The following is an 18,226-nucleotide window of genomic DNA, read 5'->3' on the forward strand; positions in this document are numbered from 1 at the left end:
ATAATGAAAAAATTTGAAATATTGTGAGAATTACCAAATTGTGACACACAGACATGAAGTGAGCAAACGCTGTGGGAAAAATGGTGCTGATAGACTTGTTCAATGCAGAATTGCTACAAACCTTTGACTTGGAAAAAATTCAATTATCTGTGAAGTGCAATAAAGCAAAACACAATAGAATGAGGTATGCCTGTATATAAGTGCATCAAATCAACACGTTGTACATCTTAAACTTACAGAATATTAGATGTCAACTGTATCTCAATAAAGCTGAAAAAAAAAGAATCAGTACCAAAAGAAAAAGAGGTATAGAGAGTAATTGAATCCCTTCAATAGTATTGCTATTAGAGGGAAGATGTGTGGACTTTGCTGCAGAAGTCCCTAGAGCTTCCCCCAATGCAACTTCTGTCTTGGTGGGATTCACTTGTTTCTGTTCTTGGATTCCCACAAGGTATCTGTGTTTGTTTCTTTTTATAATTAACCCACTTTCCTTGACTTAGCCTGAGTGAGTCTGTGTTCTTTCTTTCCAAAAAAACTTAATTTAAACTAATTGAAATTCCTGCTCTGGACTTAAGTCATTTTTCTCCCAAATGGAGAATCTCTTTAGCTAGAGAGGCTGGGATGACATTATCACCCTTAATGGTTATACCATGAATCATCTCATGTTGATGGACAATATATAAAACAACTCCAATATTCAAATGATATTTCAAGATCAAAAAGTAAAAAGTGCAAATGATATTATAGATTGAATAGAAAAAACAATGTGGGAGGGAGAGGTTACTGAGTATAAGAGGAAAGTACCAAAGAATCAGCCAGTGTCAACCCTGAGAGAAACTGAAAATCGACTTTCTCTGTCTATTTTCTCTCCCTACCTTCTCCAGGCACACATCTTGCATTTGATTTCTCTAATCTTGGCTTCCACAACCAATCTTGTTTGACTTGCTATTGTTATAACCCATCTTTCTCCATGCATACCTTGTCTTCATACATCAAAAAAATTGAAAGATCTCAAATAAACAATCTAACTAGAACCTAAATTTCTAGTGCTCAAGGAATTTGAAAAAGAAGAAAAACCCCGAAGTAGCAGATGTAAGGAAATAAGAAAGATAAGAGGAGAAATACATGAAACAGAGAACAGGAAAACAATAGAAAAGATTGATAAAACTAAGAGTTTTGGTTCTTGGAAAAGATAAACACAATTAACAAATCTTTACTGACACACCTTATTTTATTCCAGGGTTGAGATGCCTACAGACCCCTAAAAGGTAATATAAATTAATGAAGCAGTAGGGGACGGACTTTATTGCTTATATAAGATATTTTTCACTTCCACAAAAATGTACATTCTGTTTTAGTCAAGGCAGATAACTGCTGTAACAAACAACCTTCAAATCTCAGTGGCTTAACAGAATACATTTCTCACTCATGTTACAGAGCAGAGTACAAGAGGGAGCTCTATTCCATGCTGTCATTCAGGGATCTAGTCCACTTCTACTCTGTGGCTCCACCATCCCATAGTCCTCCACCGAATCATTTGTATTTGACTAGAGGAGAAAGTATGAGAAAGAGCATCCATTTAAAACCCTTTCAACCTCGGTGATATGTCACTTGTTCACATTCCGTTCACAGAAGGGCTGGGAAATGTAGAGCCCAGGAAGAAGAGATGGACACAGATGTTAACATACTTGGGGAAATACATGCAGAAATACTAGAACTGAAGCAATGGAAATCATTCAGATGTTTCAAAGTGAAGGTTCACAGGATACATTTGGCCTACAGATGAATCTCTCTTAGCCCAGTGCTCTTAAAATGTGAATTGGGGTGTTTTTAAACAGGCATGCAGTCTCCAATTTACCAGTTTCCAGTGTTCCCTATCTATCACTCATGACCCCGTCCGCACTTTTTTTTTTTTTTTTTTGCTTAATCCCTAAAGGCACTTGTGTGATCTGGAATGAGCCTGAGTGTCTTTATTTCACCAGTGATGAAGAGGCATTGGGAGGAGGTGAGAGAAGGAATGACATAAGAGGTAGGAGGCAAGACAGGTAAGAAGCTGGGCCTGGAAAGAAAGAGTGTAAGGAAGTAGGAAATCAGGCACCAATGTCATGTACAAGAAAAGGCCAGTCCAGCCAGGGCTGAAGACTCCTCTGGATTAGCAGGTAGGTGGCAGAAACTTCTCTTGGCTTACACAACAACCCTTCCGTTTTTTCATGTTGGTAGGTCCTAGAACCTGATGTCCACAATTGAGACTATAAAAATGCCAGATACTTGCCTCCCTGGCATCCCTTACAGTTAGGGATGCCCCTAAAACATACTTCCAATGAGACATGAAGGGAAATGTGGCTGATTTCTTGCCTTATGTAAAGAGAAAAATGTATAAGCAGTGTTCCTGTCCCTTTCTTTCACACTTTGGGTGCAATTGGGTGAGGGAATGTAGGTCTCTTACAATCATGGGGCAACTGGCTGGAGGAGAGAAGTCAACGTGTAGAAAAGCAGAGAACAGAAAGATGGAAAGAGGCTGGGTCCCTGAGAACATTATTGAGCTACTGAACAAATACCAGGCCTTTCAGCTTCAGGTTTTCTGGTTACGTGAAAAAAGCAAAACAAACAAACAAAAAGACAGAACAGAACAACAAAAACCCTTTATTTAGACTACTTTCTGTTGGGTATTTTGCCAGTTGTATCCCAAAACATCCTAACTGGTACAGTGAGAACAGGTCCAACGGAGTGGTGGGGATAGGAAGTGACAGCTGTTGTTGAGGTCCAATTAAACTGAATGTGAAGGAAAGAGACAATGGTTTGGCTGTGACGAAAGGTGGAGAAAGAAGAGATTAAACCGAGAACTTTCTTCTACAAAGCAGTATATGTGGGGGTGAGGGTTGTAGACTCTGGATTCAGAAATACACTGGCTTAGATCCCAGTTCTACCATTTGTTAATTGTGAACTGGTTATTTTCTCTCTCTTGGAGCTTCTATTTCCTTAACTGTAAAGTGGGGATTAAAGTAGAATGCACTCAGATAATTGTTGTTGCAAGGCTCATGAGAGTTCACATGGGTGAAGCTCTTAGCACAGGGCCCAGCAAATGTTTAATACATGTTAGCTATAATTTAGACCATCCCTGATCTTTTCAGCCTTTTATATCTGCTCTTGCATATGTCCCTCTGGATTGCCCCATACACACCTCAAACTCTTGGTACCTGCTCTCCCTCTCCTTCCCACCATATGCTCTTCATTTTTGCTAATTAGGAAAATGTCTTGGATGCAGCTGAAAGACATGTGGCATGGGCTGTGTGAAACTGGATGTTTGGGCTTGGATAGATTTAATTCACAGAGTATGGTATGTGCTGTCTGGTTATCCAAGGAACCCAATAAAAGCTGATCTCATCCTACTGATTGAATTTGCTGACACTCTTACCATTTCCTTTTACAGTTTTTATGGTCCAGAATGGCTCTATTGCCAGCGTCTTCTGATAGAAGGAATTACTTTTCCAGGCAGTGCAATCATGCTATTTATCAAAAGAAACACTGGACAATCAGAATGGACTTCAGAGCTGTGTTCTGAGCCATCTGGCCAACTCTCGGCAAGAAACTTCTTTGTTCTTTAGAGACTGAGCTTTATTCCCAAGCACTAACAGAATTGAAATGGAAGAAGTTGGAATTATTTGTCTTTGGTAGGTAAACAATAGCTTACTATTTATGCATATGAAGGGACATTTTTAAAGGAGGGAAGCAATTATAGGCTGTTTTGTCCCTGCCTCACTGACCTCTCCATTTTAATCTTGCTGTTTTTACATGAGGGATGTTTTTACTCTGTGTTTATGAAGCTGTGTCTATGAATACAAACCCTTTATATAATTCATTCATTTATTCAATATTTACTGAATACCTACTATGGTTCCGGCATTGTTTTAGGTGTTGTGATACTGCGAGATTCCTGCTCCCAGGAGGCTGAGCCCTGGGCTTGGGGTACATGGTAGGACAGACTTGGGTTGAAGGCACTGGGGTGCAACAAAGGAGAATGTTCCAGGAAATAAATGGCAAAACTGTTCTGAAGGGAGCACTGGATATAGAAACTACATTTCTTAAAGTGTCAAGGATGCCATAAAACAAATATTAGTTTTTCTATCATGCTTCTAACTTTACTTTTCACTATAGCATTGAAATATTCAGAGCTCCTATTCAAGTCAGAAGCTGTTATACAATCTTTTCTGAATGAAGGCAGTAATGATTCCTTATAATATGGTTTATTATATGAAATTAGTAAAATCTTAGGCCTCAAAACATAATATGCACCATAAAATCGTGATATAACATAGTTAATCTATACTTTGGGGGCTAGCTCAGTTCCCCTCAATTATCATTATAAAAAGGTTTCACTCCAACTAGAAGAAAGAGCAGCTTAATTTGCAAAAGAGTTCTATATGCTGCTGCCTTAGTTAAACAAAGACAGAAAAGCAGGAAGATGGAATGTGGATTTGGTGAAATGCTGGCATAGAATACAAAGCAGCAGTGAGTCCTTAATATAAATGCATTTCACTCTAATAATTGCAGGTGAAATTAACTATTTTGGGGGGAGAATAATAGGAATGAATCAATTCTATTTTAGGTTAGCATTTTGATGTGAGGTTTTAAGCATTTGTAATTCCAAGTTAAGAAACACAAAATGTTGCATTTTTCATTTTGGATATGAATTTCTATGTTTATGGATACTGTTTCTATATGTAATATATATTTTTTAGTATAACCATTTTCCTTCTCAAACACTTTTTTTTTTTTTTTTTTTTAGAACTACATCCCTTCCTAAACTACCCTGCATCCCTTGCATTAATCCCTAGGCTTCCTGAAGGAATCTCCATGTTAATCTACTGATCCTATACCCTAGTCAATGTCCTTTTCAGGGATTTTAGAAATGGGAATAAAGCCCCTTCTGCCCCTCTGGCTCTGAATTGCTGAGGCTGTAAGATGTGGTACTGGGGGCAGTGTTAGCATTCATGTTTCTTACTGTGTGGTGTGGTCTGCAGAGTCCAAGAGAAGATGAAGCACGAGCCCAGAGGAGCAGGAGGACAGACAACAAAAGCCTTGGTTCCAGTTGTTCCTAGGTTCAGTGCCAGATTTCTGTGTAAGACAGTCTGCTATCCTGATTTCCCCTTTTTGATTAAACTAGTTCATGCTGGGTTTCTATCACATGCAACCAAGCAATTCCTGACTAATGCCATCACCGTCCCTGCTGCCCTATATGAGCTCTTCGAGTAATTTGGGCTCTTCATCCTACTTTCTTTTCTTTTCCTTTTTTTTTTTTTTTTTAAGATTTTATTTTTAAGTAATCTCTACACCCAATGTGGGGCTTGAACCTCCTACTCTGAGATCAAGAGTCACATGCTCTACCAACTGAGCCAGCCAGGCACCCCTCTTCATCCTACTTTCGAGACCTCTTTTGTGTTCCTGCCTCCACACCCCTGCATTGAGATCTTCACCATTCTCTCCCCATATGGAAGCCCAGTCCTAAACAACATCCAGCCCAAGTTCCACCTGCCCTGCACATCTTTCCCTGACTACCTGGGCCTTCTCTCTAAGCTCAGAACTCATGTAGCCTTTGTTCTCAATACACGCTCACTGGCACTTTCATTTTCCCCAAACTAAGCTAAACTCCTTGAGCACTGAGGCAATTTGTCCTACCTTTATATCTCTCCAGGGTCTTAAACATTGTAAGTGTTTGGTCTTGATAGAGATGATGTTGCCAACTATGATTTTATAGCTAGATGATAATCTTGAAGGTATAATTTAAATGGAAAATTAACTTAAATATAATGAACTCATGTTAGCTGAGTAATTATTTTAGGATTAGGTTACATTGAATGGCAATAGTTCTTAGAGTGATGACTTCTAGATATTGTTGTATAAGATGTACACACCCTGTTTGGCAAGGAGGATGTGTTTTGGGAAATAGGACTGCTAACAATGTCACGTAGGGTTGTTAACAGCACAGCTGTCAAGACCATGCGTTCCTGGCGTTTTATATTGACAGTGCCTCTTCCATTCTCTTCAAATGACTTGAAGTCATGACATGCTTCTGGCCCAGTTTTCTTCTAGGTGTTTTTCAAACAATAGCAGGTCAATTATCCCAGGCTACAGAGATACTTATGATGCCATTCTAATGTCACTGTATTTCTAATCCTGGAATTGTCTGCTGAGCTTCACCCTCTGTTTTCACATCTATTTCTTTGAGGGTAACACCAGCTGCCTTACAACTAGTATAATTATAGCATCCAGCATGACATTTTCCTTGCTTTCTTTGGGGCATGTCCAACTCTATCACTTTCAAACATTGTATTAGCCATTAAGAATAAAAATTTTTGACCAGACCCAAAATAATTAGCAGAAATAAAGACCATGGAAAGTAGATACCCTGCAGAACATGCTTGCTATAGGAGAGCAAGACAACATACTCAGAGGCAGTGGTTTTTGCAGTATGTGTCCAGCTCTTGCCATTTGAGCGCCTACAAGTATAGCTAGCACACATAGCATGGTGGAAATATTCAGTAATAGAGAACCAAAATGGAGAGTATACAAATATTGATACATGTGTATGTGATTTGGGAAAATACTTCAGAAACAAATTGCTTTATAAAATTTAGGGACAGATAAACAGCATTAAACCTGGTAACTTGGATAGAAAAAGGAGAACTTATATATAGATACATACTCAACTTACAAATATGGCTTCTTTGCTAACTACAAATGAAGGATTCAAAAGTCAGAACTTTGATATAGGTTTGTGAAAAGAAATGGAAGGAGAGAGGTCCTGAAAGGTGAAAGTAGATGACAAAAATAACAGACCATTAGTTACAATACCAAGGCAGTTACAAACCAGAGCTGGGATGACCGTTATTCTAGTTAATGAAGACAACAAGGTGGAGAATGACCTCTGGATAAGCAGCATAAGGGGCAATGTCAGAGAGGTCTGAGTTCCAGGGCTTGATAGGGACTTGTTGGAATTGCTTTCTCAGGATGCAAGACTTCTGAGGGGCGAATAAAATATGCTCTCATGAAAACCCTGACAAGCCTCCATCCTGGTCAAATGACTCTGGCCATCTGTATTATTAAAAATAGCTTTGGTTAGCTCAAATGTGGAGAAGCATTTTTTCCTTAAAAAAGCTAATGTCTACAAGTATTACATGTGGATAAAAGCTAGCAGGCCATCGCAGGTCCATTGGATTTCATCTTAATAAGAAGTTCCAACCTTAATTAAAAAAAACTTTTTTTTTTTTGCTATGCAGGGCAAATTACAAATTAAGATTTCAGCTTCTGGTACTGCAAGATCAGAAGAAATGCTGAGGGCTACATTTTTGAGAAATGAGTACAGTAAAATACAGAGGAAAGAAGTCTCTCTTCCTGTTGTGATCTTGAGATGACAGCATAACATGGTCACATCCCATTTAATTCCTAGCCAACTGCAAGTCTTCCCTCCCCAGGAGGGCCAGGCTCATGGGTGTACAAGCCTTGCAGTGGCACATGACTCTGTTCCCAGAAGGAGCCCTATGCTTATTTTAATGTTTTGCTGTTGCTGTTTGGACATGCTTAGTAATTTTACCTTTGAACTTGTGTTTTGTAAGTGGAGCCTGATGGGACAAGGAGTGCGCTCATGAACAAAGGGGCTACTTCAGGGGTGTGTACTGACAGGCACAGACCCGCAGGTTCCAGGGGCTGCAGACAGCAATGTATACATGGAACATCACCTAGCACAAACAAATAAGCCTGGGGTGGACCAGGATGCGGAGGGGACCCCAAGGAGATGGCTGGGGCTGGACCTGAGTCTAGATTGGTGGTGGCAACAACAGCACCGGCGGCGTTGGGAAAGAGAGGGTGGGACCCAGGTTGTGACACTGGCTTGGTGGTCCATCTTGGAAGTTGGGCCCTAGAGCTTCTGCACAAACATGAGCAAGGGTATAGGAAATGCTGTCACCAAGGAAGTAAATTTTGTCTGTAAATAATTCTAAAATCATAGCATACACATGGATACTGCTGTAAAGCATATTAGGGAGCTATCACTTTTCAAAGAGTTTAGAATTTTTGGGTTTGAAAACTGCTGCAACATTATGAAACAAATATCAGGCTTATAAATAGAAATTAAATTTAAAAATTGTCCTACTAGGGGTGCCTGAGTGGCTCAGTCAGTTAAGCATCTGACTCTTGATTTTGGCTCAGGTCATGATCTCAGCGTTGTGAGATCGAGCCCCATGTCAGACTTCAGGCCCAGCATGGAGTCTGCTCAAGATTCTCTCTCTCCCTTTGCCCCTCCCCCCATTCTCTCTCTGAAAAAAAAAAAAAAAGAAAGATCATCCCATTAAATGGAAAAGAGCACTGTTTTCATATGAAGCTTCAGATGAATCAGTTACTAATGAAGATGACAATTCTAAAATTAATTTTTCCTTTTAATTGAAAATACAACAATAGAGGAGTCTGGGGGACGATGGTTGAGTAGGAGGACTCTGAGCTCTCTCTGTCCCACGTTTACAACAAGATATCATCCACATGCAAGTCAATAAACTGGAGAGTGATCAGAAGACTGGCAGAACAAACTCCACAACTAAATATGAAGAAGCTGCATCTGAAAGCTTAGGAAGGACAGAGAGGCAGAGGGAGCTGCCTGCAGAAGGGAGAGAGCTGCACACACAGAAAGGGCAGAAAAATGGGTCCTTGCATCAGGGAGCTCACATGAGGAGACTAATCCCCATAATGTTTGGCTTTAAAAACCAGAGGGACTGAATTCTGAGTTTGTAAAACCAGTGGGACTTGGAACCTGGAGCTTTAAAGTCAGCTGACTCAGCACTGTGTGAGCTGGGAGGGCAAGTGATAGCTGGGTCCCCACCCTTAAAGAGACAGCAGCCTGCACAGAGAGGGAACATAAAAACAGCAGTTTATACAATGCTGGGGGCAAATGGGAGACAGATCTATTCATATGGATTTCGGAGCATGGTGGGGCACTTCTCCAAAAATGAGGGAACTGGCAGGCACCATTTTCCTCCCCTGCCCCCCAACATAAACACAGAGCCACCTGGAAAGCAGGGCTGCATAGACACTTGGTACCTAACCAGCTAGCCGAGTGCCAGGCCCACAAGTTCTCCTGAGGACTCACCCACTCCAAGACTGCTAGCCTCTGCCCTGGGCTCAGGGCAAATTTTGTTAGCACACATGCCCCACCCAGCTGCCAGCTGTACAGCTGCCACTGTGTACCATGCCCAGTGGCACTCCCCCAGCCACCCCAGACGCAGCCTCCAGCCACTGTAGCACTTCACGGGATCCCGCATAGGACTAGAGACCCAGCACAAATTTTGCCAACACTGCTGCCCTGCTCCCAAGTTCCCCAGCAGGCACACCCTCTCAGAGCTGGACTGCCTGGGTCCCATTAACACTACAGAGAGCAAGCACAGCCCACAACAGGCAGAGAATCAGTGCAGATGACTGCACTGAAAGGAAAAGTGACTCAGACACAACAGAAGGGCATAAGCAACACACAAAGGATACTCTCCTAAAGTGCCAGGCTCTGGTGAACAGGGGACATGCACAGTAGGGCACTCCAGGACCTCTTCTTCATAAAGTCACTACTTTCAAGAGTAGAAGTCATGGTTGACTTTCTTAACACAGAAAGACACAGAGAGGAAGACAAAATGAGAAGACAGAGAAATTTATCCCAAATGAAAGAACAGGACAAGGCCACAGCCAGAGATCTAAGTAAAATAGATATAAGTAACATGCCTGATAGAGAATTTAAAGCAATGACCATAAGGAAGTGGAAGACATGAGTGAGACCCTTAACACAGAGATAAGGAATAACATAGCAGAGAAGAAGGGCTCAATAAATGACATGAGAAACACGCTTGATGGAATCAACAGCAGGATGGAAGAAACAGAAGAATGAATTTGTGACCTAGAAGACAGAATAATGAAAAGTAATCAAGCTGAACAAAAGAGAAAGAATTATGCAAAATGAGAATAGACTTAAGGAACTCAGACTCCATTATGTTATTACATTAAATGTAATAACATTCGTATTTTAGGAGTCCTAGAAGAAGAGAGAAAAAGGGGCAGAAAATTTATTTGAAGAAATAATAGCTGAAGGGCGCCTGGGTGGCTCAGATGGTTAAGTGTCTGCCTTCAGCTCAGGTCCTGATCCCGGGGTCCTGGGATTGAGCCCCACATTGGGCTCCTGGCTTGGTGGGAAGCCTGCTTCTCTCTCTCCCTCTCCCCTGCTCATGTTCTCTCTCTCTCTCTGCATCTCTGTGTCTCAAATGAATGAATAAAATCTTAAAGAAAGAAAGAATAGCTGAAAACTTTCCTAATCTGGGAAAGGAAACAGATATCCAGATCCAGGAAGCAGAGAGAACTGCCTTCAAAATCAACAAAAGCAGGGGCGCCTGGGTGGCTCAGTCATTACGTGTCTGCCTTCAGCTCAGGTCATGATCCCAGGGTCCTGGGATCGAGCCCCGCATTGGGCTCCCTGCTCCACGGGAAGCCTGCTTCTCCCTCTCCCACTCCCCCTGCTTGTGTTCCCTCTCTCGCTGTATCTCTCTCTGTCAAATAAATAAAATCTTTAAAAAAAAAAAAAATCAACAAAAGCAGACCTACACCAAGACATATTGTATTTATGCAAATATATAGTGATAAAGGTGCAAAATACAGTGATAAAGAAAAATATTTTAAAGCAGCAAGACAAAAGAAGTCAGTAACTTACTAGGAAAACCCATAAAGCTAGCAGGAGACTTTTCAATAGAAATTTTCCAAGCCAAAAGGGAGTGGTATGATATAGTCAAAGTGCTGATGGGAAAAATCTGCAGCCAAGAATACTCTATCCAGCAAGGCTGTCACTCACAATAGAAGAAGAGATAAATAGAGTTCCCCAGACAAACAAAAACTAAAGGAGTTCATGACCACTAAACCAGCCCTGCAAGAAATACTAAAGGGGACTCTTTGAGTGGAGAGACCAAATGTGACAGTATAAAGGTAGGAAACACAATAAGCAGTAAAAATGAATATTTCTGTAAAAAACTTAGTCAAGGAACTCACACAAAACAAGGATATAAAATTTAGTAACATATACCTTAAACATGGGGAGGACAAAAGAAAAGAATGGGTTCAAACTTAAACAACCATCAACATAAGGTAGACTGTTATTTGCAGAAGATGTTATATAGAAACCTAATGGTAACCCTATATCAAAAACGACTAATAAACATGCAAAGAATAAAGAGAAAGAAATCCAAATATATCATTAAAGAAAATCAGCAAACCATGAAAGAAAGATAAGAAAGGATCTGAGAAAATCTTTAGAAACAGCCATACAACAAGTAATAAAATGACAATGAATACATATCTAACAATAATTACTTTGAGTGTAAATGGACTAAATGCTCCAATCAAATACATGAAGAGACAGAATGCATAGAAAAACAAGGCCCATTTATATGCTGCCTACAAGAGACTAAACACACATGCAGACTGAAAGTGAAGAGATGGAGAAGCATTTACCATATAAATGGATGTGATAAGAAAGCCAAGATACCAATATTTATATAAGACAAACTAGACTTTAAAACAAAGACTGTAACAAGAGACAAAGAAGGACACTATATAATAATAAAGGGGACAATCCAACAAGAAGATACAAATTTAAATATTTATGCACCCAAATGGGAGCACCCAAATACATAAAACAGTGAATAACAAACATAAAGGAACCAATTGATGATAATACAATAAAAGTAGAAGACTTTAATACCCCACTTACATCAATGGACTGATCATCTAAACAGAAAATCAGCAAGGAAACAATTTTTTTTCCATTTTCTTATCTTTATTATTATTTTTTTTGATGTAGTGTTCCATAATTCATTATTTGCATATAACACCCAGTGCTCATTACAACACATGCTCTCCTTAATACCTATCACCGGGCTACCCCATCCCCAAATCCCGCGCCCCTCTAAAACCCTCAAATTGTTTCCCAGAGTTCATAGTCTCTCATGGTTCATCTCCCCCTCTGATTTCCACCCCTTCAGTTTTCCTAATGTCCTCCGTGCTATTCTTATGTTCCACATATGAGTGAAACAATGGTTTTGAGTGACACACTGGAACAGATGGATTTAACCAATATATTCAGAAGATTCCACCCTAAAACAGCAGAATGCACATTTGTTTCAAGTGCACACAGAACATTTTCCAGAATAGATCACATATTAGCCCATAAAACAGGCCTCAACAAATTCAGGAAGATCAAAGTCATACCATGCATCTTTTCTGACCACAATGCCATGAAACTGGGAGTCAACCATAAGAAAAAAATCTGGGAAGACCACAAATACATGGCGGTTAAATAACATGCTGCTAAACAATGAATGGGTCAACCAGGAAATAAAAAAAGAAGTTAAAAATACATGGAAACAAATTAAAATGAAAACACCATGGTCCCAAACCTCTGGGATGCTGAGAAAGCAGTTCCAAGAAGGAAGTGTATAGTAATACAGGCCTACCTCAAGAAGCCAGAAAAATCACAAATGAACAACCTAACCTTACACCAGAAGAAGCTAGAAAAACACCCCAACAAACAAAACCTAAAGCCAGCAGAAGGAAGGAACTAATAAAGATTAGAGCAGAAATAAATGATATAGAAACTAAAAAAACAATAGAACAGATCAATGAAAACAGGAGCTGGTTCTTAGAAAAAATCAATAAAATTGATAAACCTCTAGCCAGACTTATCAAGAAAAAGAGAAAGGACTCAAATAAATAAAATCACAAATGAGAGAAGATAAATAACAGCCAACACCACAGAAATACAAACAATTATAAGAAAATGTTATGAAAAACTATATGCCAACAAATTGGGACAGCCTGGAAGAAATTGATAAGTTCCTAGAAACATATAAACCACCAAAACTGAAATAGGAAGAAATAGAAAACTTGAACAGACTGATAACCAGCAAAGAAATTGAATCAGTAATCAAAAAACAAAAGTTCAGGATGAGATGGCTTCACAGGTGAATTCTACCAAACATTTAAAGAAGAGTTAATACCTATTCTTCTCAAACTGTTCCAAAAAGTAGAAAGGAAGTAAAACTTCCAAATTTTTTCTATGAGGCCAGCCTTACCCTGATACCAAAACCAGATAAAGATACCACTAAAAAAGAGAACTATAGGCCAACATCACATCCACACCAGAGGAGTTTGCAGGGTTTGGAGACTTCAAGCGGGATCGCGTGCCTGAGATAGAAAAGCTTGGTCATGGGCTGGATGAGCATGGAGGGCAGACGGAGACCAGGGAGACAGGAGTGATGGACTGCTTTTCCCTGAGGGTGCACTGAGGAGTGGGACCCTGAGCTTTTGGCTCAGGGGCTGGAGATTGGGAGGCTGCCATTTTCATTCTCATCCTCTAAAGCTGTGCAAAAAGCCTTCAGGGAACAAAAGCCACACAGAGCAATCTGGAGCCGTACACTTAGCCTGGCCCCCTGGCAAAGGGGGGTGCAATTCTGCCCAGGGCAGAGACACTTGAGAATGAATCAGTGCAACAGGCCCCTCCCCCAGAATATCAGCAAGAACATCCAGCTAAGACTAAGTTTACCGATCACACAGAACTGCAAAACTCCAGCGCTAGGGGAAAATAGTATACAGAATTCATGTTTTTTTTTCTCATGATTCTTTAGTCTTTCAATTTTAATTTTTTTCTCGTTCCTTTTCAACCAATTTCTTATTTTATCAACTATTTTTAAAGGCTTTTTTAATTTTCATTTTTACAGTTACATTCTATCATTTCATTGTATTTAATTTTATATATATATTTTATTTACATATATTTTTATTTTATATATATATATATATATATAAAATAAATATATATATATATAAACACTTTTTCTTTCTTTACAATATTGGGATGTAGTCTCTTCTAACAGACAGACCAAAATACACACAGGATGTAGTGTATAGCTCTGCTCTGTTACCTGTCTGTTTATATTCTTTCTTTTTTGTTTTGTCTTGTCTTTTAATTTTCATTTTTTCAGTTACATTCTGTCCTTTCATTGTATTTGATTTTATTTTTGTATATAAATGTCTTTTTTTCTTTACAATTTTGGGATCTAGTTTTCTAACAAATAGACCAAAATATACACAGGATCCAGTGTATTGGTCTGTTCTGTTCACCTGTCTGATTATGTTCTCTCTCTTTATTTATTTATTTTGGTTTCAAATCTCTTCTGACTTCTTTAGTATATATTTCTCTGGGGCTGTTGTTGCCATTTTAGTATTTTGTTCTCTCGTTCTTTGATTCTTCTCTGGACAGAATGACAAGATGGAAAAACTCACCTAAAAAAGAGAGCAAGAGGCAGTACTGATTGCCAGGGACCTAATCAGTATGGATATAAATAAGATGTCAGAACTAGGGTTCAGAATAACGATTATAAAGATACTAGTTGGGCTTGAAAAAAGCATAGAGGACTTAGAGAATCCCTTTCTAAAGAAATAAAAGAACTAAAATCTAATCAAGTCAAAATCAAAAAGGCTATGAATGAGATGCAATCAAAAATGGAGGATCTAACTGCTAGGATAAATGAGGCAGAAGAGAGAATTAGTGATATAGAAGACAAAATGATGGAGAATAAGGAAGCTGAGAAAAAGAGAAATAAACAACTACTGGATTATGGGGGGAGAATTTGAGAGGTAAGTGTTAGAGTAATTGCGATCCCAGAAGAAGAGGAAAGAGAGAGGGGGATAGAAGGTATATTGGAGCAAATTATAGCTGAGAACTTCCCTAATCTGGGGAAGGGAACAGGCATTCAAGTCCAGGAGGCACAGAGAAGCCCCCTCAAAATCAAGAAATATAGGTCAACACATGTAACAGTGAAACTTGCAAATCTCAGAGACAATGAGAAAATCCTGAAAGCAGCACGGGACAAAAGTCTGTAACCTACAAGGATAGAAACATTAGACTGGTGGCAGACCTATCCACAGAGACCTGGCAGGCCAGAAAGGACTGGCATGGTATATTCAGGGTGCTAAATGAGAAAAATATTCAGCCAGGAATTCTTTATCCAGCAAGAATGTCATTCAGAATAGAGGGAGAGATAAAAAGCTTCCAGGACAATCAGAAACTAAAAGAATTTGTGATCACTAAAGCAGCCTGCAAGAAATATTAAAGGGGATCCTTTAAGTGAAGAGAAAGCCCAAAAGTAACATAGACCAGAAAGGAACAGAGACAATATACAGTAACAGTGACTTTATAGGTAATATAATGGCACTAGATTTATAACTTCCATTAGTTACTCTGAGTGTAAATGGACTAAATGCCCCAATCAAAAGACACAGGGTATCAGATTGGATAAAAATGCAAGACCCATCAATATGCTGTCTGCAAAAGACTCATTTTAAACCCAAAGTCACCTCCAAATTGAAAGTGAGGGGGTGAAAAAACATTTACCATGCTAATGGACATCAAGAGAAAGCTGGGGTGGCAATCCTTATATCAGACAAATTAGATTTTAAACCAAAGACTGTAATAAGAATCGAACAAGAAGATCTAACAATTGTAAATACTTACGCCCCTAACATGGGAGCAGCCAGTTTTATAAACCAATTAATAACACATTGATAATAATACAATAAAAGTAGGGGACTTTAACACCCCACTCACTGCAATGGACAGATCATTTAAGCGGAAGATTAAAGGAAATAAGGGCTTTGAATGACACACTGGACCAGATGGACTTCACAGATATATTCAGAGCATTCCATCCTAAAGCAACACAATACACATTCTTCTTGAGTGCACATGGAACATTGTCCAGAATAGATCACATACTGGGTCACAAATCAGGTCTCAACTGATACCAAAAGATTGGGATCATTCCCTGCATATTTTCAGATCACAATGCTTTGAAACTGGAACTCAATCATGAGAGGAAATTTGGAAAGAACTCAAATACTTGGAGGCTAAAAAGCATCCTACTAAAGAATGAATGGGTCAACCAGGAAATTAAAGAATTAAAAAATTCATGGAAACAAATGAAAATGAAAACACAACTGTTCAAAACCTTGGGGATGCAGCAAAGGTGGTCCTAAGAGGGAAGTATATAGCAATACAAGCCTTTCTTAAAAAACAAGAAAGGCCTCAAATACATAACCTAACCTTACACTTAAAGGAGCTGGAGAAAGAACAGCAAATAAAGCCCAAACCCAGCAAGAGAAGAGAATAAACATTAGAGCAGAAATCAATGAAATAGAAACCAAAAGAACAGTAGACCAGATCAATGAAACTAGGAGCTGGTCTTTGAAAGAACTAACAAGACTGATAAACCCCTGATGAGACCTATCAAAAAGAAAAGAAAAAGGACCCAAATAAATAAAATCATGAGTGAAAGAGGAGAGATCACAACCAACACCAAAGAAATACAATTATAAGACTATATTATGAGGAATTATATGCCAACAAATTAAGCAACCTAGAAGAAATGGATACATTCCTAGAAACGTATAAACTACCAAAACTGAAACAGGAAGAAATAGAAAACCTGTATAGACCCTAACCCACAAGGAAATTGAAGCAGTAATCAAAAATCTCCCAACAAAGAAGAGTTTAGGGCCAGGTGGCTTCCCAGGGGAATTCTAAAAAACACTTAAAGAATTAATACCTATTCTGAAGCTGTTTCAAAAAGTACAAATGTAAGGAAAACTTCCAAACTCTTTCTATGAGGCCAGCATTACCTTGATCCCAAAACCAGACAAAGACCCTACAAAACGAGAATTACAGACCAATATCCCTGATGAACATGGATGCAAAAATTCTCACCAAGATACTAGCCAATAGGATCGAACAGTACATTAAAAGGATTATTCACCATGACCAAATGGGATTTACTCCTGGGCTTCAAGCATGGTTCAACATCTGCAAATCAATCAATGTGATACACCACATTAATAAAAGAAAGGACAAGAGCCATATGATCCTCTCAATAGATGCAGAAAAAGCATTTGACAAAGTACAGCATCTTTCTTGATTAAAATTCTTAGGTGTAGGGAAAGAGGGAACATACCTCAATATCATAAAAGCCATATACAGAAAGCCCACAGTGAATATCCTTCTCAATGGAGAAAAACTGGGAGCTTTTCCCTTAAGGTCAGGAACATGACAGGGATGTCCACTCTCACCACTATTGTTTAACATATTACTAGAGGTTCTAGCCTCAGCAATCAGACAACAAAAAGGATATAAAAGGCATCTGAATCAGCAGAGAAGTCAAACTCTCACTGTTTTCAGATGACATGATACTGTATGTGGAAAACCCAGAAGACTTCACCCCAAAATTTCTAGAACTCATACAGGAATTCAGCAAAGTGGCAGGATATAAAATCAATGCACAGAAATCAGTTGCATTTCTATACATTAACAATGAGACAGAAGAAATAGAAATTAAGGAGTCAATCCCATTTACAATTGCACCAAAATCATAAGATACCTGGGAATAAACCTAAGAAAGAGGCAAAGGAGCTGTACTCAGAAAACTATGAAATACTCATGAAAGAAATTGAGGAAGGCACAAAGAAATGGATAAACTTTCCATGCTCATGGATTGAAAGAACAAATACTGTTAAAATGTCTATGCTACCTAAAGCACTGTATACATTCAATGCAATCCCTACCAAAACACCATCAACTTTTTTCAAAGAAATGGCACAAATAATCCTAAAATTTGTATGGAACCAGAAAAGACCCCGAATAGCCAAAGGAATGTTGAACAAGAAAACCAAAGTGGGTGGCATCACAAACCCGGACTTCAAGCTGTATGATAAAGCTGTAATCATCAAGACAGTATGGTACTGGCACAAAAACAGACACATAGATCAATGGAACAGAATAGAGAGCCCAGAAATGGACCCTCAATGCTATGGTCAACTAATCTTCGACAAAGCAGGAAAGTATATCCAATGGAAAAAAATCTCTTCAACAAATAGTATTGAGAAAATTTGACAGCCACTTACAGAAGAATGAAACCCAATCATTTTCTTTTTTTTTCTTTCTCTCTTTCTTTCTCTCTCTCTCTTCTTTTCTTTCTTTCTCTCTCTCTCTTCTTTTCTTTCTTTCTTTCTTTTCTTTCTTTCTCTTCCTTCCTTCCCTCCTTCCTTCCTTCCTTCCTTCCTTCCTTCCTTCCTTCCTTCCTTCCCTCCTTCCTTCCTTCCTTCC

General features: G+C 39.0%; 2 long non-coding RNA genes across 2 annotated transcripts in view; both read left to right on the top strand.

Moving 5' to 3' along the window:
* The window catches only part of LOC118528545 (uncharacterized), a 288,557-nt gene that overhangs the window by 135,225 nt on the left and 135,106 nt on the right, over positions 1 to 18,226 (top strand). The window lies entirely within an intron of this gene.
* Positions 2,957 to 5,184, top strand: LOC144380959 (uncharacterized). The gene is made up of 2 exons (XR_013445318.1): positions 2,957 to 3,671; positions 4,787 to 5,184. It is a non-coding gene; the product is annotated as an uncharacterized LOC144380959 (long non-coding RNA).

Source organism: Halichoerus grypus, chromosome 2, assembly GCF_964656455.1.
Source record: "Halichoerus grypus chromosome 2, mHalGry1.hap1.1, whole genome shotgun sequence".
NCBI classification, from domain to species: domain Eukaryota; kingdom Metazoa; phylum Chordata; class Mammalia; order Carnivora; family Phocidae; genus Halichoerus; species Halichoerus grypus.